The sequence below is a fragment of the Agelaius phoeniceus genome, chromosome 2, assembly GCF_051311805.1.
Source record: "Agelaius phoeniceus isolate bAgePho1 chromosome 2, bAgePho1.hap1, whole genome shotgun sequence".
NCBI lineage: Eukaryota > Metazoa > Chordata > Aves > Passeriformes > Icteridae > Agelaius > Agelaius phoeniceus.
The window spans coordinates 673,593-698,631 of record NC_135266.1 but is presented as its reverse complement, the minus strand read 5'-3'; the positions used below and the strand labels follow the sequence as shown (position 1 = coordinate 698,631).

General features: G+C 46.6%; 1 long non-coding RNA gene across 1 annotated transcript in view; it reads right to left on the bottom strand.

Annotated features, from left to right (window-relative positions):
• The window catches only part of LOC129133035 (uncharacterized), a 75,812-nt gene that overhangs the window by 12,935 nt on the left and 37,838 nt on the right, over positions 1-25,039 (bottom strand). The gene's annotated exons all lie outside the window — the stretch shown is intronic.

Genomic DNA, 25,039 nt, shown 5'->3' with positions numbered 1-25,039 from the left:
TTCCGTTCCTGTTACCCGTCCGGGCCCGTTCCACCCCCGGCTCTGCGGAGCTCGCTGAGCGAGAAAGCTGCGGGAGCGGTGGCTGATCCCCTGCCGCCTTTACAGAGTCAGAGTCGCAGCAGGTTTGGGTTGGGAGGGACCCTGAATCCCACCCAGTGCCACCCCTGCCATGGCAGGGACACCTCCCTCTGTCCCCAGTGTCCAACCTGGCCTTGGGCACTGCCAGGGATGCAGGGGCAACCCCAGCTCCTGCGGTGCCATGGGAAGGGAAGGGCCCTGCGGGTCCTGGTGCGTGTGCAGCGGGATCGGAGTCAGCCGTGCCCTGCAGCCAGGAGGGACAGCCCCGTCCTGGGGACACCATCACCTTCACTTCCCTCTGAAGCTGTGAAAAACGCCAATCACTTGTTTTTAAAATGTTAAAAGTTCAATAGTAATAAAATGGTTATAAAAATAGTAATAAAATTAGAGTAATAATAATTTGGACAATTTGGATTAGGACAATATGAGACCATATGAAAGAGTTACAGACAGTCCAGGTACCTTTTCTGGGCAGCATAAGCCCGAAAAAGGCCCCACGTTAACAGAGGATTAACCCTAAAAAGCAACAGCCTGTTGCATATTCATACACCTCATCCACGATGCATAAATTCCATTCAAACACAGGATTCTGGCTGGGCACTGTCAGCTGCTTCCTCTGAACCCTGACAGTGTCATCATGGCTGAGTGAGGCAGGAAGAAGTTCATTTCTCCTGATAATGGAGCAATAAATTCTCTTTCTCTGAAAGATTCAGGTGTCCTGTGGCTGCTATCCCACTGCGAGTCCTTTCTTTAAAAAGTATCTTACATAGCAGAATTTCTATTTTAACATTTTGTTATAACCTAAAACTATATTTAACACACTACTTAAGAAAATTAATACAGCATTACTTTCTAACATAACACAGATAATATTCATTTTAATATTTGCAAAAAACCGATCATAAAATAGGCATTTTTCACAGAAGGGATTGTCCCACTCTGCTCTGGGCTGAGGCAGCCTCACCTCCAGTGCTGGGACAGTGCTGTCTGTGTCAATGAAAGATCAGAAGCTGTTGGAAAGGGTCCAGAGGAGGGACACGAGGCTGGGGAAGGGTCAGGAGGGGCCCCCCGAGGTGCCCTGGGCAGCCCAGGCTGGAGCAGCCTGAGCTCAGAGCTCCCCGGGGCTGCAGCTCCTCCCGAGGGGCAGCGCAGGGACAGCTCCGAGCTCTGCTCTGGGACAGGGACAGCACCAGGGAGCGCCTGGGGCTGGGCCAGGCCAGCTCAGGCTGCAGAGCAGGGCAAGGTTCTTGCCCAGAGGGTGCTGGCACTGCCCAGGCTGCCCAGGGAATGGGCACGGCCCCGAGGCTGCCACAGCTCCAGGAGCCTTTGGCCAGCGCTGCCAGGGATGCCCAGGCTGGGCTTGCTGGGCTCTGGGCAGGGCAGGGCTGGCACTGGGGGATCCCTGGGGGTCCCTTCCCTCAGGATATTCTGGGGTTCTCTGATTCACTGTCCACCCTGTGCCCGGCCCTGCCCACCCTCCCAGGGTGGAGCAGAACTCCTAATCCCAGTTCTGCTGTCTTTCAATCCTACCTTTTACAGCTTTCCCAAAACCCTCTAATTTTAAAGCTTCCCACATTCCTGATTCCCAATCTCCCACCCATCCCTGCCCTCTGGTGCTGGGTGCCATTCCAGGGTCCTGTCCCTCCAGTCCCCAGTCCCTGTCCAGCTGTCCTGGAGCCCCTGCAGGGCTCATTCCTCCCAGAGCACCCCAGGGTGTATCCCCAGCCCAGGCTGTGCTGTCCCTCCCAGGGCTGTTCCCTCCCTGCCAGGCTGGCTGAGGAGAGCTCAGGCCATGGCAGTGCCCTGCAGAGCTGCCTGGGCAGGGCAGGAGCTGTTGGGGAAACAGCTGAGATGCTGAATTTCCTGCTTGCTGCACCCTCTGCTTCTCAGTTGCAAAACAAAATTAGAGAAAACTGCCTGGAGAGTTCACTGTGATTTCCCTGGCACAGTGAATCCAGTCTGATTTAAAACCCAGAATTGTGGAATGGGTTTGGCTGGGAGGGAGCCTAAAGCTCACCTCATCCCATGCCATGAGCAGGGAGCCTCCCCTTTGCTCTCAGCAGAGAGGGTTTGCTCTTTCTGAGGGGCAATGGCACAAACATTTCCTTCTGTGGTTTAGTGTCTGATGTCTGAATTTGGAGCAGACATCTGATTTCTGCTGAGAACCTCTTTTTGCACAGCCTGAAACATCCTGTTTTCTCCTGCTCCTCTACCACACAGGCCTTTTGTCTGTGTTGTTCTCACTGGGGATTTCAGCTTGCAGAATAATTGCCACAGTAGTTGGTAAAAGTGGCCCTTTTCAAAGAAATGGAGAATAAAAAAAAATGACATATTTATATTTTTGCTGTCTTGATTTTTTCTGTGTGGGCTCTTCTGAAACTTCAGTGCTTTCCAAACTAGGAGGGACTGCTCCTTCCCTCTAATTTTTTAAAATTTGTGTACAAAATTTGTGCCCTATTTATTTTTCTTTTTTTTGCATGTTCATGTTTTGCAATCTTGGCTCAGAAAGAAATAAAAATATGCAAGATTTTGAGAAGTATTTCTTTAAGTTTTCCCGACTAGAAAAATTGGAATGTGTCTTTTTTTGGCCTGAAGGTGATGCTGTTTCTCTAGGAAAAACTACTGGAAAAGCCATTGGGAAGTCTGGTGGGAAATACTTGTGTTAAAATTCAGTATACACCGATTTATGCTCTTTGTCTTGGCAAGTTTTCATCAACCCTTTGGAAGATTGAGTTCTGTATGAGCAGCAGAATTCAACTAAGTTTATTAAACCTCCCAGTGTGTCATGGATCAGCACACTCAAAATAAAAGCCAGTAATTAATTTTTTTTTTTTTTTTTTTTTTTTTTTTAATGCTCATCCTTCCTGTGTGGTGCTGGCCCTGTGCTCTGCTGTGCTGCCAGGTTTGTGGTGGCCCAGCTGTGCTTTCTGTCCCCACAAAAGCTGCTTTTATTTGTTTGTTTTGAGAGATTTCTGTGCAAGGCTGGAGCCCAACACCTGTCTGCTGTTTCTCCAGCACATGACTTATCCCTGTCCCTTTCTGCCACCTCTGGGGTTTGTCTCCAGCTCTGACACCGGGCACATTTCTGCTCTCTTCGTTGGCTCAGAAACCTGGTGAGACCCTTCTGTGTGCTGAGAACCCTTTTGCTTTGGGCAGGGTTGTTTGAAATCCCTTTCCAGGCTCAGGTTCCTTCCTGGCAGGGTGGGCAGGCCCTGGCACAGGGTGCCCAGAGCAGCTGGGGCTGCCCCTGCATCCCTGGCAGTGCCCGAGGCCAGGCTGGACATGGGGGTGATGCCTTGGGAAGGCTGACCTAGAACAGAGACTGGACAGAGTTAAACAATAAAGTAGGGATTTATTAAAAGGCCTCCATGTGTGGAAGAGGTTTTACAGTGAGCCAGAGAGAAGTTTGATCCGTGTTCACCCCTGAAAGAATTTCCTACCAAGGTCATTGACACAGAAACCAAGAAAGAAAGAGAAATAAGAGAAACCTGAGAAACCTGCACCTGCCCGTTCCAATGAGCACTTTGTTTGTATCTCATGACCAATGAGTAAAGTGTAAACTTCTGAGCTTTGTAAGAATGTGTAACAATCATGCATGCTAAAATAAAAACAGCTGGAAGCCTTCTGAAAATGGGGTGTGTGGCTTTGTATTGTCTCCATCTCAACTACAACATCCACGAATGCACCTTGGGCAGCACCAGAGCCCAGCCAGGGCTGCACCCAAGATGAACCAAAATGGCCCCAAAATGCACGGCCGGGCACGGGCTCTGTCCCTGGGATCAGTTCTGCTCCATTTGCATCTTGCAGTTCATTGTCCCATCCCAGCTTTAGCCCCTGCAGTCCCACCCTGCTTGTTTTTCTCTCTCCAGCCCACGGGGTTTGTGCTCTGGGGCTGAGATTTGGATCATTTGTCCTTGGTGCCCAGCTGGAGCAGGAATTGTTTTGTCTCCCTGCTCTGTGCACAGAGCTCAGCATCCCAGAATGTGAACCCAGACCCACACACTAAAGCAGCACAGAACATGAAAATATAAGAGCTCATACCTGAGGCATCATTTCCCCCCTTGAGAGGCTTGACAAAGCCTTTACCTTGTCAAGTCTCTAATCTAAATATCTACTAATAATAGGTATTTAATAACAAATTAGTATCTAACAATAGTAAACAACTAACAATAATAAACATCTAACAATACATAAATATCTAACAGTAAATAAATATCTAACACTAGATAAATATCTAGTAACAGTAAATATCTAACACTAGACAAACATCCAAGCACAGAAAATAGCTAACAACAGTAAGGACCCTGGGACAATGGAAGGTGTCCCTACACATGGCAGAGGTGGAATTAAATAATTAAATTATCATTGAGTTCCTTCCAACCCAACCCATTCCACATTTCTATCATTCCATGACTCTTTAACCCAAATTCTGTGTGAATTTGTGGCACCTCAGTGCAGCCAACAAAGCTTACAGGGGGGCAGAATCTCTGGAGATTTATACTCATTAAAAACCACCAACGAGCTAAAAGACCATCAAGTGCTTTCTGGGGCTGCTAAAAACTCATAACTGATCTGGGTTTTTTCTGATTACTCTGTTTTAGAGTAACTTTAGTCCTTGCTGGTAAAGAGCTGCAGAACTGCGCAATCCTGGCTATAACACATCATTCCCTGGGTGGCACTGCTGGAACTGAGAATTTCTGATTTTTACTGAAAATTTCAGATTTTTACTGAGAATTCCAGACTTTCTGTGCAGCCAGGCACTGACCCCCAAGAGAACACTGCACTGACCTGAGGGCCTGGGGAAGCTTCCAGAATGGAATGGCAGAACTGGGATTGTGGGGGTGGAGTTTGAACAGAAGTGTGTGAGATCACAGGGTGGGAAACTCAGACTGTTATAGATACAATATATAGATATTATAATATTGTCTTTTTGCAAATATTAATATGATTTTATATGTGTGGTGTTAAAGTAACTTTGTTATAAGTGCATAGTTTTTATTTCTGTTATTAATTAAGCTTAGACATAGTTATGAAATATCTCTGCTTGTATTAAAATGTCTACTTAGATAACATCCACTAAACATAAAATGAGAACACTTGCTGCAAATATGCTGACTATTAACACTCACCATCTGAAGTCAGTGCAGACTAAGGCCTAGAAACTGGAAGTGATAAGAACAGACTAAAACCACAACCAAATAATATGCATAATCTAAACAGGCAGACCTAAAGAGGAGCCATCCTAAACAACTCTTGAAACATGTAATCTAAGTGTGAAGAAAAGGTTTACTATACATAAAATCTATAAATATACAGCAAGCTAACATAATGAAACAAGCACTTAAGGAATATCCCCAAAAATACCAGTGTGCTCTTGGCTAAGGCCAAAATACACCTGGTGTAACAACCTTTGCTCTGTGGTCCTTATCTCCTATTAGCCTTTATTAAACTTTTTAATTTTCACAAGAGAGTGAACGTGGTTTTCCCATAGAGTTTAAGGGTTTAGAATACAGTAATAGATATAATAATATACTGTTAGAATACAGGAATAGATAGAAAGCAAGATGGAGGTTTTAGGGTGGAGGCTGCTCCTTCTCCTTCTCCTTTTTCTTCACCTTCTCCTCCATGGGTTTGGGTGGTTTTGTGTCATTGGATAAAAAGTCCCCATTGTGGGCACGGGTGGTTGGATATTGGGTTAAAAGTGAAAATAATTGAGGTGTCATTTGTTAATTGGACAGTTTATCCTTCAAAGGCCTTGGAGAGAGAGAGACAGGGCTCCATTTTTAGTTTGTTGGAGTGAAGTGCTGCAGAACTCAGGGTTTGTGAGACTGTGACAGAGATAAGAACTGATAAACATCTGAGTGCCAACAAGAAATACCCTCTCACACATTTAATCCCAGCCTGGCAAAAAGAAGTTAAGGCTCCACATGGCACCAGTGGTTTCCAGGGCTCTCAGACAAATATAAACACAGGGACATGCAACCAGTGCTCCCCAAAGCAGATCCTGCCCCAGCTGGGATTTCACAGCCTCTGGGCCTTAAATCCCCCCGGGTTAATCAATATGGATGGCAATTGTTCTCAGTGCACACACCCGATGAAATAATAATTTCTGTTTCTCCTGCTCCGCTCTGCCTCCTCACTCAGGTGGAGCACAGAAATAGAAAAATTGTACAGCTGGTGGAGCAGCTGGATTAATTTTGTTCCATAAGAGAATGTGGGAAATTGATTTGTAGAAAAATAGGAAAAAAATTTATACAAAGTCAAAAAAGAACTTAATCTGACAGAATCCTTAGGGAGGAGGATGCTGGAAAATCCCAACCACCTTGGTTTGGAGGACATGTGAAGACTGGGCCTCAGGGGGTTTTATTTATATTTTCCCATTTGTAAACTTCTGGGAAGTTGGTGGATTTCCAGTCCTGGGAAGTTTTTCCTCAGGATTTGACAGACTGGCATGGAATGCACATGAACCAGCCCATGGAGGCTGAATAAAGGGGGATGGAATTTCAGAATTTCAGTGTTTCTGTAGCCCCCCCAAACATTTACTTGATCTTACTCACAGGAATAGTCTCAGTGAAATAAATGAGATTATTAAATGAGTGTGAGTAAAGGGGCTTGAAATGCTAGAGAAAGAGTAGAGAAAGGTGCAGAAGGGGTGAAGAACTTTAATTTCCAGTGGGAATCTCAGCTTCCAAAAGTGCTGGGCTCTGGATTTCTGCTCTCCTGGTCTCTGGCTGCTCCTGTTCACTTTGGGGCTGGCTTGAGCTTTGTGCCCCACAGGAGTTTGAGCAGATGGGAAATGAGCTGTGAGCAGGGTCCTGTCAGGATCCCAGAATTCCAGAATCAAGGTGGGAAGAGCCCCTCAGGATCACCCAGCCCCACCAGCATCACCCCAATCCCTGTCCCCAGGGCCACATCCAGACTGCTCTGGGACAATTCCAGGGACTCCAAACCTCCCTGGGCAGCTCAGCCCAAGGCCTGGCCACTCTGAGAGGGACAGAAATGTTTCTAATCTCCAATCTGCCCCTCCTTGGTGCCATTTGAGGCTTTTCCTTTGCACTGTCCCCTTGGGCAGAGCAGGGGGGAGATGGGCTCTGCTGGGCCTGGAGGGAGCTGCAGGGGTGTGGGCACAGGTTTAATTTATGTGGGCACAGATTTCATTTCTGGTGGGCACAGATTTAATTTTTATGAGCACAGATTTCATTCCTGTGGGCACAAATTTCATTTCTATAGTCACAGCTTTAATTTCTCTGGGCACAGATTTCATTTCTGGTGGGCACAGATTTCCTTCCTGTGGGCACAGATTTCATTTCTATAGGCACAGATTTCATTCCTGTGGGCACAGATTTCCTTCCTGTGGGCACAGATTTCATTTCTATAGGCACAGATTTCATTCCTGTGGGCACAGATTTCATTTCTGTGGGCACAAATTTCATTTCTGTGAGCACAGATTTCATTTCTGGTGGGCACAGATTTAATTTTGGTGGGCACAGATTTCCTTCCTGTGGGCACAGATTTCATTTCTGGTGGGCACAGCTTTAATTCCTGTGGGCACAGATTTTATTTCTGTGGCACAGATTTCATTTCTATAGGCACAGCTTTAATTCCTGTGGGCACAGATTTCATTCCTGTGGGCATGGGTTTAATTTCTGTGAGCACAGATTTTATTTCTGGTGGGCACAAATCTCATTCCTGTGGGCATAGGTTTAATGTCTGTGAGCACAGATTTTATTTCTGTGGGCACAAATCTCATTTCTGTGGGCATCTCCTTCCTGGGAGTGGAACAGGAACCTTGAGCCCCCCTGTCTGAGCTGTGCCCTCCCTCAGTGCTCTCTTGGCAGTAAATAACCAATAATGGCACGGCAGAGCCCTTTTTTTTCCTGAGGAAATCGTTGTTAATATTCTAATAATGTCATTAACAAGGCCACTTGCAGCTCAGCTGGCAGCAAACAACTGCTGCCCTCCTCTCTCCGTGGGGTGGGGATCTCCAGCTTGCCATGGAGGTGGATTCCTGTCAGCTCTGCAATGGGAATTCCAGGAGAGAACAGGTGGGAGTGTGGGAAGAGCCCAGGGATGGGAGGAGAGGGGTTCCTGTTCCTCCCCTGGCAAAGCCAGAGCAGCCTCAGGGTGCTGAGCACACAGGCCCTGAGCACACAGGCCCTGAGCACAGGGCTTTCATCCCTGGCACACAGTGTCTGACCACGTCCCCAGCCCTGCAGAACGTGCCTGAAGGGCAGGGCTGGGATGGGGGGATCTCCCCTCCAGGTTTTTTTTTGTGGTTGTTTTTTTTTTTTTTTTTTTTTGGTTGTTTTTTTTTGTTTGTTTGTTTGTGTGTTTGTTTTGGTTTTTTGGGGTTTTTTTTTGGTTTTTTGTTTTGTTTTGTTTTGTTTTTGGGTTTTTTTGTTTTGGTTTTTTTGTTTTGGTTTTTTTTTTTTGTGGGTTTTTTTGTGGGTTTTTTTTTGGTTTTTTGGGTTTTTTTTTGGTTTGTTTGGTTTGGTTTGTGTATTTGTTTCTTTGGGGTTTTTTTGGTATTTTTTGTTTGTTTGGGTTATTTTTTTTGTTTGTTTTGTTTTGTTTTGTTTTGTTTTGGTTGGTTGGTTTTTTGGGGTTTTTGGGTGTTTTTCTTGCTTTTGTTTTTGTTTGGTTTGGTTTTAGTTTTTAATTTTTTTTTTCCCCTGCAGCTCATTAACCTGTTATTCCCCCCCTAATCTGAGGGCTTTGCCACCCTTTTAAGCCTGGTGACCTCCCATGCTGGTGGAAAGCAGCAAAACCCCCACTGTAGCAAGATTTGGTGGTTTCCCCTTCTCCCGTGTGTTTTTTTCCGCTGGAGGGAGCATTTTGGCCACAGCAGGACCCAGAGTGCTCTGGCCATGGCACTCAGGGGCTGCAATAATCCAGAGAGTGACCTGGGAATTTCACCTTTCCCTTCTTTTAGCAGAACAGGGTGAATACTTACAGGCCTTGAGAGAAAAATCATTGTTTAGCCTGATCCCTACTCTTTTATTTTGAGGAAATACTGCAGAGTTTTGCCAGAAGATGGCAATTGGAAACACTCATTGTAAAACTCCTCCTTTAATTTCACAATCTGAAACACCTCCTAATAAAAGGATTTATTGTAGAGGGGACATGTTGTTAATTATCATTAGACCCCTGCTTTTGATTAATGCTGCTAATTAGTTTCTGCCCTTGACTTTTTCCAATTAAGGAGGGGATGCCTTGGTGCTGAGCACGTGGGCAGATTCTCTAATTAGAGGAGAGGAACTCTCTTTGTAGGTGATGATTGGGACTTTCAGGAGTTGCTGGAGGGAGGTTTTGGGGTTTAACAGGAGGTTCACACAGTAGGTATTCCCCTATAAATTCTGAGATAGGGAATGTTGATTTAGCAATGCCATGGAATAGGACAGATATTGCTGAGAGAGAAATGAAGTGTAAAAAAAAAGTTTTAAAGGATGGTCTTACAAATAAGAGTTGATACTTTGGAGAAATACAACTATGAAAGACGTAGTGGGACCCATGACGTCATCTACAATATATGTATAATATTAAATATGTATAATACATATATGTACATATAGTACATACATATGCACTATATACATAGTTTTATATTAACTTATATTATATTTTTATATTATTAACTATATAGATAGTTTTATATTGTTATATAATAATTTTAGTTTTAGTTTCGTTTTAGATTATTAACTTCAGATTAGTTTTAGATTATTAACTTTAAGGCATTTACAGCATGGTGTGGCTAAAGCTGATAGGCCAAGAAACACTTACAGTGTATTGTAATTGGGAAATGGCTTCTGATTGTGAATTATAACATCTGTATTGTCTCACCCTTCACATGAGACTGAAAATGGAATAAAAGTTTGTAAGACATCTCTCAGTTGGCCCATCTCTGGGTCAGGAAAAGGGTATTGTCCAAAAAATTGGTGTTTTGTGTGAGGATCAAACTCAGGAGTAACTGTCTTGGTTTACAGGTGCAAGAAGTGAAATAATCTGTGATTCTGTGATAGAAGAAATTCTCCTGTTCTGTTCTTCCCTTCTCTTCTGAAAGAGGGGCTGGGGGGCCCTGCTGGGGCTCTGGGAAGTCCTGGGGGGTTTGGGTCTGGCAAAAGGGGGCTCAGGGGGGACACAGCTCCTGACAGGAGGGGCAGGGAAAGGAGGAGAGGAAATGGCCTCAAATGGCACCAGGAGAGGGGCAGGTTGGAGATTGGAAAAGAAAAAATGGCATGAAAGAGAGGCCAGGCCTTGGTAGGAGCTGCCCAGGGAGGTTTGGAGTCACTGAATTGTCCCAGAGCAGTCTGGATGTGGCCTTGGGGACAGGGATTGGGGTGATGCCGGTGGGGCTGGGGTGGCACTGCTGGAACTCTGAATGCTGAGAATTCCAGACTTTCTGAGTGCTGAGAATTCCAGACTTTCTGTGCAGCCAGGCACTGACCCCCAGAGAACACTGCATGACCTGAGGGCCTGGAGAAGCTTCCAGAATGGAATGGCAGAACTGGGATTGTGGGGGTGGAGTTTGAATGGAAGTGTGTGATATCACAGGGTGGGAAACTCAGAGTTTAGGGGTTTAGAATACAGGAATAGAGAGAAAGCAAGATGGAGGGTTTAGGGTGGAGGCTAAGTAAAGAATCCATTACTGGGGTGGCACTGGATGATCCTGGAGGGCTCTCCCAGTAATTCTGGGATTTACACCTTTAGCAAGACAGCCCCTAATTGTGATTTCCCTTTCCACAATCCACTGAGCTCTGGGGAGCAGCTGGAAAGTTGTTCCCAACTCTCTTGGTTTGAACAGCCAGGTGTCTGCTGAGGAAGGCAGGAGCCTCCCCTAAAATGGAAAATGCAAACCTCCTGCCTTTGAATTATTATAATTTTGAAATTAAGGGGCTCTCAGGCAAAAATATGGGAGTAGGAAAAATATTTTTGCTTTCCTAGGTGCTGGGGTACCTGTTACTGATTCCTCAACTTCTGGGTCTCAGGCTGTGCCCTCCCAGGGGGCTCCCCTGTTGGGGGAGGCTGTCCTGGAGCAGTTTTGTGTCAGGAAAGAGAGACACACTGGATTTTTTTGATCTTAAGGTTCTTGTTTATTGTTATCTTATCCAGAGTTTTGCATGCTGTCCACACCAGGCTCAGGAACTGGAAAAGCACCACAAAAATGGCCAACAATCTCTTGTTCCAAGGGTTTTAAAAGCTAAACTATCCAATGAAGAACTGACACCTGGATTATATCCCTTTTAACCCAATAACTGATCCCAAAGAGCTGCAATAGGGACTTTTCTGCCCAATTACAAAATGCCACCCAAACCCATGGGGAAGACGGAAGAAGAAGCATGAAGAACAAGCCCCTGTGCCCTCCATCTTGCTTCCATCCACAGCACACTAAAAACCCCCAAACCTCAATTTCTCACCCAGTGATACACCTACACTACTCTCTATCATCTATTTCACACTTTGGTGGATTCTGGTCTATCTTGAAGTCTGGGAAACTTTCTCCATGGATGAGGGTCAGAGTCAGTGCTGCCCTAAGGGTCAGGGCACCCCAGAGCAGACACAGAAATATTCCTGGTGCCCTGGGTTTCCACAACTGGGAAAATTAAAAATACAAATGCAATAGTACAAAAAAGAAAGCAAACCACTGCCAGAGTGAGAGCAGGCCCTGTCCCCTGTGTGTCAGGGGGTGGCACAGCCCCATCCCATGGGGGCTCAGCCCTCCTGCAGTGCCAGCTGTGGCTCTGCTGGAGCAGGGATCCTGCACAAGGGGGGAGTTTTCCTCTGCAGCTCCAGGGCTGCTGCAGATGGGCCTGGGCTCCCTCTGGCCATGCAGGGCAGCAGAAGCTGCTCCTCTGGCAATGCACTGGGCAAAGGCTGCTGGGCTGTCCCAGCACCTCAGATTGGATCCAGGTAGGAATGCTTGGCTCCTCCCCTGGGCAACGCAGCATCTCCCCATGGGATGGTGGGATTGGATCAGCCCTGCAGGAAGACTGAAGAGAATTAATATCTTAAGAGAAGACATTAATAATTCATGAACATGAAGATAAGTAATAATTAATGGCCCATGAACAGAAGATCATGAATAGTTAATGGCCCATGAACAGAGGATATCTCCTGGAGGGAGGATTGGCTGTGGGAGAGATAAAGAAAAAACTGCCCCATGAACAGCAGAGAACTGCCCCAGCTCTGACAGAGGGAAATAATAGAACACACAGCCCCATTTCCAACCTAAGACACCAACTCCACGTGTGGCAACGTGTGGGAGCTGCAGTGAACTCCTCTGGGATTTTTGTTGATTTACATTGAGTATTTATTCCAAACCAGCAGGTTCAGGGCCAGTTATAATTATAAAGCAGTTATAGTTATAAAGAATTCACATAATTATAAAATTATTTATTTTTATAATTATAATTATATACTATATATGTTATATGATAAATTATATATTACATATTATATATTATATTTTATATATAAAATTATATGCAATTATTTAATATATATTTATATATTATAATAATATATATTTATATAATTATTTATTTTTATAATTGTAAAGCATTCACATCATGTTAAATACACTTTATTTCATTTAGTGCAGTCAAATGTCGCAGCCATGTATTTTCACAGCTGATTTTGGTGATATAAATTTGCATGGCCAGAGGGAGCATTCCTTCAGAGAGCACTTGGAATTTTGTGTATGGAATCCCCTCTCAAAGTGCAGAGTGCTCCTGAGCTGATGCTGCCCTGCAGTGGAATTTCCTCATCCTGCACATAAAGCCAGAAAACCTCATGGTCCTTGTTGGCACAAACATCTCCCTTCACACTTCTCCACAATGGGGGAAATCCAGAGAGGATTAAGATAAATAAAGGGACAGATTATTTCCAAAGGCTGGAGCTTTGCAGATCCTGGACTTCAAAAAGCATAAAATAACTCAATTTCTTATCTTTATTTTAGAGTAAGCCTAAGAACATCTCTTTGCTTTAAAAATAAATTTCCCCCTAATTTCTATTTGCATTTAGTGTTGTATTCTTGGATTTGGGAGACTTTGGGCCTGTCCTTTCTCACAGTTTCTCTCTAATTTCTCTCTAAAATTTCTCTCCAATTTCTCTCTAATTTCTCTCCAATTTCTCTCTAATTTCTCTCCTTCTCTGTGCCCCAAATTCTTCTCTGGGATATGACAATAGCAATTCTGCCCTTGAAAGAGGACTTTTCTCTCTTTAGTACTGTTTGATCCCAGTTCTGCTTTGTGAATAATTTTTTTCAGCTGTTCCATCAGGTGAGGTCTGCCTAAAAATGTAAAAATTCGGTAGAAATAAATGGGATAAACAATGGGATAAAAAAATGGGATAAAAGTATTTCTCAGAGTCTGTGGGGGAGTTACCCTGCACGTGTAATCAAGGCATTATATTTATAATCTGTTTATTTTTAATCCTCTCCACATCTATAAGTGGCTCAAATAACTGTGGCCTCTTGTGTTGCCCAAAACCAAGAAAATTTATCTCAGATTATCAAAAATATTTTCATCACTGAAACTGTCACAACACATTGTGAAAGCGTGGATTCAAAACAACCCACAGCAGGTTTTTGGGAAAATGGGTTGGGATGGCTTTGTACTTGGAATATTTCATAGGATTCAAGGAAAAAAGCTCTTTTTGGAAGGAGAAAGTATTAATTTCATAAGCTGTATTTCATTTTTGGTTTGGTTTTGGGTTTTTTGTTTTGTTTTGTTTTGTTTTTGTTTTTGTGGGTTTTTTGTTTGGTTGGTTTGGTTTTTTGTTTTGTTTTGTTGTTGTTGTTGTTGTTGTTGTGCAATTGGATTATATATTATATAATAATATATATTATTATATATTATATAAAATAATAATAATAATAATAATAATAATAATAATAATAATAATAATAATAATAATAATAATAATAATAATAACAACATTGTTGTTGTTGTTGTGCAATTGGATTTTGTTCCTCGGGGTGAAATGTGCTTTAATTAAAAGATAAAGAAAAAATAATTTTTATTGCATTATTTCTTGTTGTGCTGTAACTACTGGAACAAATCATGCTCAGAATCTGTATTCCCTTAAAACGTTACCTGGCTTTAACCTGGAGGTCTGTTAAAATCCAGTTACTCTTGAACAATCACCTTTATTGGTTCCTTTATTCTGTTTGCCATGGATCAGGCTGATAGTTCTGTCTTAGCTGGGATTTATCAGAGGGATTTGATGTAATTGATCTCAAATGTTTAATGCTAAATCCCACAGATTTGAGACTTAGCAGAGGAGCCTCCAGCGGTTCTGCTGTCCCAGAGTTTTCATTCCAAGCTTTTGGCTGGGTGAGTTTGGTTTCACAATAAAAGGGAAAAGGTTCACATGCCTTAAATCAATTAACCTTGATAAAATAGATTTTATACTCAAATTTACCCTTCTGGGAGTGTTTCTCCTTGATTTTCCTTTTCAGCACCTCTTCCCAGTGGGATATACCCAACCTGCTGCTGCAAACCTTGGTTAAAAGCCTGGAATCCTCTCACAGGAATTCCTAAATTTGGCCTTTGCCAAATTCTGCCTTCAGTGAGCCTGTGCTGCAGCCTGGATTTCCAGGGATGAAGGGAGAAGATGGGAAATAAAGGTGCTAGTTTGATTTTCTCCCAGTGAAACGGCACCTTAACAAGGCACTTCTTGTGTGTTTAGTTTAGAAATGAAATGATTTCCCTTTTCTGAATAATTTAACTGAAAGAGAGCAGGATCCAATGCAGAGCACAACCAGGGTCTGGGGTGTGTTTGGGGACATCCATCTGGTGCTGGATATTTCACCCATTTTTGGACCTTTCAGCCCTTCCTGGACCCCTCACCCATTCCTGGCCATGCTTTTCCTGCCCAACTCTTCTGTCACTTCTGTCACTCGAGGTGTTAAATGTCCCTGGAAGCCTTGAAAGGGCTCCATCCCCTTTTTATCCCCCCTGAGCAGTGCATGGAAAAGAGACAATTCAGCAACGAGTTCTGAGTTTTGTTCTTGAGTTAGAAAGACTCGTGTCACCCTCTTTGACTCATAAAATCAAGGAATCACACAGGTTTGGGTTGGAGGGACCCCAAATCCCACCCAGTGCCACCCCTGCCATGGCAGGGACACCTCCCACTGTCCCCAGTGCCCAGCCTGGCCTTGGGCACTGCCAGGGATGCAGGGGCAGCCCCAGCTGCTCTGGGCACCCTGTGCCAGGGCCTGCCCACCCTGCCAGGGAACAATTCCTCATGGCCAAGATCCCACCCAGCCCTGCCCTCTGGCACTGGCAGCCATTCCCTGGGTGCTGTCCCTCTCTTTCCTCCCTCCTGGAGCTGCCCCCAGACACGGGGCTGTGCTGGGGCTGCCCCTGGAGCTGCTCCTTGGCACAGCTTTGCCCTGGGCTTTATGGCTGGGTTGTGTCTCCTGCAGCTCCTCTCCTGAGCAGGAATTCTCCAGTGCACACAGACCTCTGTCGCCCCATTTCTCTGCACAGAGAAAAGCAAGGCACAGTTCTTCCCAGGAATGTTTCTGGGTTTCACATTCTCTGAACCTCAGAGAAAGGAAAAGCAATTCTTATCTCATTCGCTGTGCCTGCGTTTGTGCAGAAGTAAAATACAATATGAAAATTATTTACCCAAAATAATAATAATAATATTTTGTTTCCTTGGCCTGTCAGGGCCAAGTGTATGTGTGTGTGTGTGTCAGGACTGTCACTGACAGTCACAAAATGCTGGGCAGTTGTGTGCAGTTAAGTACTCAGCAAATTCAGATGTAATGCAATGCAATGCAATGCAATGCTATGCAATTTGATATGATATAATATAATATAATATAATATAATATAATATAATATAATATAATATAATATAATATTATATGTAATATAATATTATATGTAATATAATATATGTAATATAGTATGATATAATATAATATAACATAATGTAATATAATATAATAGTATAGTATATAATAGTATATTATAGTATAATATAGCATAATATAGTATAATAAAATAATTAATTAGCCTTCTAATAAAATAAAAATTAAAATAAAATATATATAAATAAAATAATAACATGTAATAACATATTATAATATAGTATAATAATAATAAATAATAAAATGTCTATAAATAAATTAATTAACTAGCCTTCTAATAAAATAAAATCCTCCTCATCATTCCTCCTTCTTCAGGGCATTCCCTGCAAACACTCTAGCCCTTCACCTTTCCCCTGTGAGCCAAATGCACCCGGGGCCCCTGGAGGCTGCAGTGCCACCAGAATATTCCGTGGTGCTGTGTGGGTTTCCAGCCCAGGCAGAGGCAGCCCCTGGCCCCTCATTTCCATCCAGCCCTCCCTTAAATGCAGATTTGCAGGAGGGCTGAGCGGGAGCTGGAGCACAAATCCCAGGAACAATGGGTGGGATTTGTGGGAGCTGTCCCCTCGGAGGATGGCAGGGCATTAACTCCTCGTGGGTGAATGTGTTATTGACTCGGAGCAAACAGCTCCTTTGAAAGGCCCTACAAAGTGTTAGTGGCCAATAATCCACAGCAAACACACAAAGAACGACACTGTGACAGTCGGGACAAAAGGGACACGCAGGGGTACAGATAATGAATCATTAATGGCCTGTGCTGCTCCCAGGGGCTGCCTGAGGGGAGGGCTGCAGCTCCTGCATGGGCTGGGGACACCAGGCTGGCTCTGGGGACACTGAGGGATGGCTCCTTTCCCTGGGGATGGTTCCTTTCCTTTCCCTGGGGATGGTTCCTTTCCTTTCCATGGGGATGGTTCCTTTCCTCTCCCCAGGGATGGTTCCTCCCTCCTGCATTCCCAGATCCAGAGATCTTCCCAAGGCTCCAACCACAGCCTTCTGCCACAAGGTTTTGATTTGAAAGGCAAGGCCAGCAACAGAGAGCTGGGGAAAGGAAAAGGTCTCCCTTCCTTTTTCTTTTCCCTTTTCCTTTTCCTTTTCCTCTTCCTCTCCCTCTCCCTTTCCCCTTTTCCCTTTCCCTTTCCCTTTCCCTCTCCCTCTCCCTTTCCCTTTCCCTTTCCCTTTCCCTTTCCCTCTCCCTCCCCCTTTCCCCTTTCCCCTTTCCTTTTCTTCTCATTTTTTTCTCCTTTCTTCTCCACCCTTCTGCTCTCCTGACATTTCTCCATGGTTTTTCTGGCTGTGACCTCCTGTGGTGGTTGTGTCCCACAAGGACCAGACTTGCTTAGATTGAAATCATCTCCACCCTGCCCTGCTGTCTGCTCATCCCATAAATCTGGGCTCTGCTCACCTGCACTTAACAGAGGAGAGAAGGGAATAATCCTCGTTTTAAAATGGCATAAAACATCAGAAGCTAATTAATTTTTAATCAGCATAACAGACATGTCATGATTTACCTGAACAGAAAACCCCAGACACTCAAAGGGGGTTGGCAATTCCTTAAAAGCAAAGATCTCAGCTCAAATCCCAAATGCCTGATTTTGTAGGGAAAGCAGAGCCCTGAGCCCATCATGACTGTGCAATGACTCTGAGCCATCCCCAGGGAGACTCTAGAGCTGCCACATTCCTAAATTGTGGGGAGGAATACAGAATCCCAGAGAGGAGAACCACAGGGTCACTGAAGGTTTGGGTTGGGAGGGACCTCAGAGCCCACCCAGTGCCACCCCTGCCATGGCAGGGACACCTTCCCCTGTCCCAGGTGCTCCCAGCCCCAGGGTCCAGCCTGGCCTTGGGCACTGCCAGGGATGGGGACCCACAGCCTCCCTGGGCAGCCCCTGCCAAGGCCTGAGCACCCTTTCCATGGGGAAATCTCTCCTGAGAAACCCCTGAGTGCTCCCACACATCCATGCCATTCCTTTATTATTTCCAGTTTGTAAATTTAGAATTTCCAAGCTGGCCAGTGTGAGGTGTGGGCAGGAAAGGACTGAGGGCCATTATTTGAAGGCAAACCCACGCTGGTTCCCTTGTTTAGGAATTCAGATGTGTGAGGGATTTTGAGACTCTCCTCAAAACGATTTTATTTAAGCTGAGAAAAAGGTGAAGGACAAAAGTGAGACAGTGCCTGTGAGTCTGAAAGGTGGCAGATGCTCAGTGTGAAACAGGGGCACTGCCTCAGCCAGGGCTGACAACCAACAGCTCCTGCAATTTTGGGATGAATTGCCAATGGTGCTGGAGTGCCCAGCCCTGCAGGTGTCCCCTGCAGGTGGCACTGAGTGCTCTGGGCTGGGGACAAGGTGCCCATGGGGCACAGCTGGCACTGCATGGGCTGGCAGGGCTGGGCCAGAATCCTCAGGGATTTAGGGATTGTGTGAAAGGGGCACATGGGGACTCACTGATGGTTCTGGTGTCTGTGGGCTGGAAGATGAGGAGCAGATTCTCCTCTGCTGAGGTGAGGAGCCTCCCTCCAGCCCTCCCTGAATCCCTGGAGCTCCTTGGCTCCATCCCTCCCCATCTGCCTTGGAGCTCCCGAATTCACTCTGCAGCTCCTGACTTCTGCTGAAGCAGGGACAGGCACAGCAGAGCCACTGCAGGTGACACCTCCCAGGCAGCATTTTCCTGGCAGCGCTTCAGGTCCAGAGCCACTCTCGCTGCTTGCCCTGTCCTTGTCCTGGGGGTATCCCCAGTGCTGGGGACACTGCGGTGTCAGCAGTGGTGGCAGGAGCACAGGGACACAGCACAGGTGACATCCTGGGCTGGGGTGGCAGCAGTGATGGGAGGAGGAGCACAGGTGCCAGGGACAGAGCACAGGTGACATCCCGGGCTGGTCACAGGGACAGAGCACAGGTGACATCCCGGGCTGGTCACAGGGACACAGCACAGGTGACATCCCGGGCTGGGGTGGCAGCAGTGATGGGAGGAGGAGCACAGGTGCCAGGGACACAGCACAGGTGACATCGTGGGCTGGCCATGCCGTGCTGATCTCAGGGCTTTTCCTGGCCAGAGAGGCCCCTGGGCCATGGGGGGTGGCTGATGCCAGCCCCCATCTGCTCTGGGGACATTCAGTGAGCTCTGCCCTGCCCCTGGCAGGCGGGCAGGAGCTCCCACAGGCCGTGCCAGGGGATGGACGGGCAGTGCCCTGTGCCAGGGAACATTCCTGCTCCTTCCCTGCTGCCCTGGAGCCACTTGACACTGCTGTGGGCTGGAATAAACCTGGAGAACAGGTTTGTATAAAAAAAAAAAAAAACCAAAAAAAAACCAACCCGGGTAATGGGTGTATAAAATAAATAAATGAGAAATAAACACAGATAATGGGTGTATAAAATAAATAAGTAATAAATAAACCTGGATAATGGGTGTGTAAAATAAGGAAATAATGAACCCAAACAACACCCTTATTCTTCATTATCCCCCACCACACCTCCTGCCCTGAACTCTCTCTGGGGGCTCCTCTGCTGCAGCTCCCCAAATCCCCAAATCCCCAAATCCCCAAATCCCTGGGGCAGGCCCAGCCCTGCCAGCCCATGCAGTGCCAGCTGTGCCCCATGGGCACCTTGTCCCCAGCCCAGAGCACTCAGTGCCACCTGCAGGGGACACCTGCAGGGCTGGGCACTGCAAAGCTCCCTGGGCAGCCCCTGCCAAGGCCTGAGCTCCCTTGCCATGGGCAAATTGCTGCTGCTGTCCAAGCTGAGCCTGCCCTGGCCCAGCCTGAGGCCGTTCCCTCTGCTCCTGTCCCTGTGCCCTGGGAGCAGAGCCTGGCACCCCTGGCTGTGCCCTCCTGGCAGGCTCTGCATTCCCAATTCCAAGCCACCTTTGCTGTTGCTCTGCTCACAGAATCCCAGAGCCTCTGAGGTCAGAAGAGCCCTTCGGGATCCTCCCAGTGCCAAACCATCACCACCATCACCAGCCCTTCACCCCATCCCCAAGGGCCAAACCCACATCCCCAGGGTTTGCTGAGGACATGGGAGGGGATCACAACCAGTGTGGACAGCCAGGCCCTTGTGGGCTGCACTTCAGGAGATCCTGGTCCAGCCCACAGCATCTCCATGTTCCCCCTCAGAGCTTTCCTCCTGTCCCTGCTGGAGCAGCACTCAGCAGTGAGCAGGAGGGTTTGGAACTTCTGGGCTACTGAATAATCCCCTCAGTGCCACAAATCCTCATTTGGAATGTGACTTTGTGACCCACACGCAGGAGTTTGGGCTGGTTAGAGCTCTGAGGTGGGGAAGGTCTCGAGGGGCACACGAGGGGTTGAGTGCCCACCTGAGGGACAGCTCTGAGCTCTGCTCTGGCACAGGGACAGCACCAGGGAGCGCCCGGGGCTGGGCCTGGAGGGATTTAGGTTGGATTTTAGGGCAAGGTTCTTGCCCAGAGGGTGCTGGCACTGCCCAGGCTGCCCAGGGAATGGGCACGGCCCCGAGGCTGCCACAGCTCCAGGAGCCTTTGGCCAGCGCTGCCAGGGATGCCCAGGCTGGGCTTGCTGGGCTCTGGATCAATGACCCCTGTGGGTCCCTCCAGCTCAGGATAATTCTGTGATCACTTTTTATTTTTTAGGATTTAAACCACGCACCTCAAGGAACAAACCTGGAGGAAGTTCAAACCTCCAGAGTGGGAAGGGACCCACAAGGACCAGCCAAGCCCCCTCCTGACCGACTCCACTCACTCTCCTCAGCAGGGAGGGCTGCACCCTAAGAAAATGCAACAAAAATGTTGCATGGGAGTTAAAACAAGGAGTTCTGAACTTGCATGGAGCAAACAGAGCAAACAGCTCCATTCTGAAACCTGAAGTAGTATAGAGGAGGTATGAGAAATAAATTTGTAAAATATTCTCAAAGCCTGACAGAAGGCTCACATAATACACATCTGTATGCAAGCCTCGAGATAAGAAATTCTGACTTAGAAATACCATCGAGTAAGACAGATATTGTTGAGAGAGAAATGGAAATAGAAACAAGTTTCAAAAGACAGCCTTACAAAACCCCAAACTACTTTAGAAAAATAGAACTATTAAAAATGCATTATATTAAAACCCACAAAAGTAATTTTAAATAATTAACTTTAAAGCATTTGCAATATGGTGTGGCAAAAACTAATAAGTCAAGAAACACTTACAATATGTTGTAATCAGGAAATAGCTGGGTTCTGGTTGCGATGGTGTGAATTATAACATCTGTATTGTCTCACCCTTCACACGAGACTGAAAATGGAATAAAAGCTGTAAAACCCCTCTGAGTTGCCCCATCTCTGGGTCAGAAAGGGGTTAATCCGACCAGGAGGGGCCAGCCCTGTGTGGCAGTGCCTCCCGAAGCTGCTGGCGGTGCTGTGAGCAGGGCAGGTCCTGCCCTGGAGCCAGCAGCAGCTGCACAGGGGTGTCCCTGCTCCTCTGTCCTTGTCACGGCCACAGAGTGAGCCCCGAGCTGCGCTTCCTTCTGGGCTGGGGACAGAGCCTCAGCCAGCCTGGGCTGCCCCTTGTGGTCACCTGGGACAAGTCCCACGGGTCCCAAAGTGTCTGGCTGTGCTTGTCTGGGCTTCCTGTGGCGTCAGCATGGCATAAACCACCTCCTGCTGCACCAACCCTGTTCTGCACCAACCCTCTTTCTGCACAAACCCTATTTCTGTATAAACCCTCTTTCTGCACAAACCCTATTTCTGTATAAACCCTCTTTCTGCACAAACCTTATTTCTGTACAAACCCTCTTTCTGCACAAACCCCATTTCTGCACAAACCCTATTTCTGCACAAACCCCATTTCTGCACAAACCCTATTTCTGCATAATCCCTGTTTCTGCACAAACCCCATTTCTGCACAAACCCCCTTTCTGCATAAAGCCTATTTCTATATAAACCCTCTTTCTGCACAAACCCTCTTTCTGCACAAACCCTATTTCTGTATAAACCCTCTTTCTGCACAAACCCTGTTTTGCACCAACCCTCTTTCTGCACAAACCCTGGTTCTGCACAAACCCTATTTCTGCATAATCCCTCTTTCTGCATAAACCCCCTTTTTGCCCAAACCCTCTTTCTGCACAAACCCTACTTCTGCATAAACCCTATTTCTATATAAACCCTACTTCTCCATAAACCCCATTTCTGCACAAACCCTCTTTCTGCACAAACCCTATTGTGGTAGTTGAGATGGAGACAATACAAAGCCACAAATTCCATTTTCACAAGGCTTCAAGCTGTCTTTATTCTAGCATGCATGCTTTTTATACATTCTTACAAAACTCAGAAGTTTACATTTTACTCACTGGTCAGGAGAGACAAAGTGCTCTTTGGAATAGGCAGTTACAGGTTTCTCTTATTTCTCCTTCTTCCTTTCTTGGTTTCTGTGTCAATGACCTTGGTAGGAAATTCTTTCAGGAGTGAACATGGATCCTCTGATCAAACTCCTCTTTGGCTTACAGACGTCACTGTAAAACCTCTTCCACACCTATTTCTATATAAACCCTATAAACCCTATTTCTGCATAAACCCTATTTCTATATGAACCCTATTTCTGCATAAACCCTATTTCTGCATAAACCCTATTTCTATATAAACCCTATTTCTGTACAAACCCTATTTCTGCATAAACCCTATTTCTATATAAACCCTATTTCTCCATAAAACTTATTTCTGCACAAGCCCTATTTCTGTACAAACCCTATTTCTCTATAAACCCTGTATCTATATAACCCCATTTCTGCATAAACCCTATTTCTCTAAAAACCCTATGTCTATATAAACCCTATTTCTCTATAAACCCTATTTCTCTATAAACCCTATTTCTGCATAAACCCTGTTTGTCCAAGCTCCAGCAGCTCCCTGGAAGGGCTGCAGGTGCCCAGCAGGGCTCTGTCTGTGTGCTCCAGGAAGGGGCCCTCGTTTGCTCCTGTGCAGCCCCCGGTGCTGCCCTGTCCTTGCAGGGGGGTTCTGATAAAAGCTCTGTGATGGGGAGAAGGGCTGGCCTTGGAAAGGGCCCTAAAGGTCATCCAGGTGCCCTTGGCTATGGGACGGTGCTGCCCAAAGCCAGAGACCCCAAACAGGGATTGGACTGTGGTGCTGCTGTCCCTGCCCCAGGCATGTCCTTTGCCTTGGGGGTGTCACCATGGAGCAGCTCCAGGTGTCACAGCTGCCTGAATGCTTTGCTTTGATCCTGCTCTGTCCTGGCGCCTTTCCCAGGAGCTGCTGGTGGGGCACAGCAGGAAGGAGGAATCTGGTTCTGTCTTTCCCAAAATTCCCTTTTGCATCCTCCTTCACCTGAAGGAGAGGGTGAGACCTGGCTCCATGTGCCTCGCCAGGGAATAACCTCCAGGAGAGATGTGGAATCCCAGGATGGCTTGGGTTGGGAGGGACCTCTCAGCCCACCCAGTGCCACCCCTGCCATGGCAGGGACACCTCCCACTGTCCCAGGCTGCTCCAGCCCTGCCACCCTGTCCCTGAGGTGCCCGTGTGCCCACGGGCTCAGAGCCCTCAGCCCTGGGCTCTTGTGTGGAACCCTCGGGGGTTCAGGCTCACAGGAAGGGTTGGGAAAAGTCACATGGAAGTCCTGTGCTCTTTGTAAAACAGGTTTTGCTTTTGGAAGAGCCCTGGCCCCACAGAATCCCAAATCCCCGGGGCTGGCCCAGCCCTGCCAGCCCATGCAGTGCCAGCTGTGCCCCATGGGCACCTTGTCCCCAGCCCAGAGCACTCAGTGCCACCTGCAGGGGACACCTGCAGGGCTGGGCACTGCAAAGCTCCCTGGGCAGCCCCTGCCAAGGCCTGAGCTCCCTTGCCATGGGCAAATTGCTGCTGCTGGCCAAGCTGAGCCTGCCCTGGCCCAGCCTGAGGCCGTTCCCTCTGCTCCTGTCCCTGTGCCCTGGGAGCAGAGCCCGACCCCCCCGGCTGTGCCCTCCTGGCAGGGACTTGTGCAGAGCCACAAGGGCCCCCCTGAACCTCCTTGGCTCCAATCTCGGTGTAAAATCACAAGTTCAGGTTGTGCCTTTTCCCTGTCCTGCCTGTGCCACAAAAAGGAAATGCAAACCTCCCCTGGGTGTGTCACAGCAGGTTTTGCACCACGGGGCTCGTGCAGAAAAACAAGACCAGTCTCAACAGGAAAAGGTTTGCTTCCAAAATTTATGTGCCTAAAAACAGAGCAATTGTTATTTTTAGGGTAAAGCCGTTGCCCATTCTCTGCCATGGGCTTCCCTTTTCCCGTGAATAGGCTGGGAATGAAACGATTCTGTGGGAGGTGTTGGGATCCCACTGGCAACCATCAGCACATGTTCTGAATGAATAAAATCAGGACATTCTTGCCAAGTAGTTTCACAAATGCTCAAATATCGTCAAACAAAGACTTAATCTGGGCTCAGAGACACGTATCTCAGCAGATGTGTGTAAACCAGACCAAATCCCCTGGGAACAGTACTTAGGAGTTATTCTTAGGCGTTGGAAGGACAAGGATGGTCCATCTGTGAATTTATTACACGAGATGAGAAGCATCAGATGAAAGTCATTGCTGGCCTGGAGGACAGCCTGGTTTGATTTTTCAGGAAGTTTAGAGGTCATTCCTAAAATCTCAGTTTAATTACAACAGAATCCCTCAGAATCTGAGCAGAAAATGCCGTGTGGAGCCTCTCCTCTCCTGGGGTGTGGCACAGGTAATTCTGCTGCTGGATTCAGTGGGGCCAGCATTTGTGGAGGGACTGGAACAATACAGAGGGGTTTTCTGACTGTTCTGATATTTCCTCCCTTGTCAGAAGAAATAACAAGCAGGAGTATAAATGTTTGAGGGATTGATGATTTAAAAAGATGTGGAATGACCCTGGGGCAAAAGTCTCAGTGGTGTAGAATATTCAATATTGTGGGGGATTTTAAATTTTTCCATACAAGGTGTCAGATAAGAAAATAAAATATGAAGCTACCTGGAACTGCAGCATTTAAAAATCCTCTTAGACCTGGAGCTTTTTGGAAACCTCAGGGAAGAAAGAGTTTGGAACAATATTTCCTTCTGTGTCCACAAAAGTCTGGGAGAAGGATGGGACTGTGGGAAGCTTTCCACACATCAGAGCTCTGGGA